This window comes from Perkinsus marinus (genome assembly GCF_000006405.1).
Source record: "Perkinsus marinus ATCC 50983 genomic scaffold scf_1104296967062, whole genome shotgun sequence".
Taxonomy (NCBI): Eukaryota; Perkinsozoa; order Perkinsida; family Perkinsidae; genus Perkinsus; species Perkinsus marinus.
The window spans coordinates 1-1,108 of record NW_003203686.1 but is presented as its reverse complement, the minus strand read 5'-3'; the positions used below and the strand labels follow the sequence as shown (position 1 = coordinate 1,108).

Sequence of the window (1,108 nt, the reverse complement as noted above, 5' to 3'; positions counted from 1 at the left end):
TGCAGAATATCTGGCTGTCGCCGCAATTGGCAGCGTGCCACAGCAAAGCGATTCGCTCGGGCGAACAGCAAGGTCGTGCGCGGATATTCAGTATCTCGCTGATGGAGTCTATCCGAGTCAGATAATCAGACAGCCTCCCAGTGCCTGTGGCTATCAACTGAGCGGTCTAGCCTCGACCTTTACTTTTTCTTCTCGTGGAAGTGCTTTGCTAAAGGCATCCTGAATTGTTGCAATAATATGACAGGTGCTGTAGACCCTATAAGTAACCCTCAATGCTGACGTAGAAGAGCATTTCAATGAATTTCGAGTTTCGAGGTGGATCGATTCCTCGAATCGAATCGATTCGTCTGCCCGCCGCAGCATCCTCGATTGATTAGCACCGAACAATCGATCGATTTTCGATATCTCGATCCAATCGAGCCTCGGTCCGATGTATGCTCCAAGATTCATAGCCGAGCTGACGCATCGCTCTGCCAAACCAGAGGAGACAAAAATGGGTTGAACGGTTTCTAGGAGTTGCGATGGCGCAATATCGATCAGAAGGTGTTGATCCTGCACTACCTCGCTTCTGAAAAGGTCTCGGTTCTTAATATAACCCCAGTCAGGTATATAGACTGACAGCTGTGGGGTTCGAACCCACGCCCTTACGGACTGACGCCTAAAGCCAGCGCCTTGGACCACTCGGCCAAACTGTCGATGAGTGCTTCACGATTCATAGCCGAGGTGATGCATCGCTCTGCCAAACCAGAGGACACAAAAATGGGTTGAACGGTTTCTGCGAGGTGCGATGGCGCAATATCGATCAGAAGGTTTTGATCTTGTACTACCTCGCTTCTGAAAAGCTCTGGGTTCTCAATATAACACCAGTCAGATATATAGACTGGCAGCTGTGGAGTTCGAACCCACGCCCTTTCGGACTGGCGCCTTAAGACAGCGCCTTAGACCACTCGGCCAAACTGTCGACGAGTGCTTCAAAAATCATAGCGGAGAAGATGCGTTACACTATAGGACATGACACAAAAACGGTTTCGAACCGTTTACGCGGAATGCGTTCTTCATCAAATCACACGAAAAGAAATTTCTAACAGCTGTGGGATTCGAACTCACG

At 49.4% G+C, this 1,108-nt stretch overlaps 2 non-coding genes across 2 annotated transcripts; both read right to left on the bottom strand.

The window, feature by feature from the left end:
- Positions 1–615: 615 nt before the first annotated feature.
- Positions 616–695, bottom strand: Pmar_PMAR021296. Its single transcript has one exon. It is a non-coding gene; the product is annotated as a tRNA-Leu (tRNA).
- Positions 696–881: 186 nt separating this feature from the next.
- On the bottom strand, positions 882–961 carry Pmar_PMAR021295. The gene has a single exon. It is a non-coding gene; the product is annotated as a tRNA-Leu (tRNA).
- Positions 962–1,108: the final 147 nt, after the last annotated feature.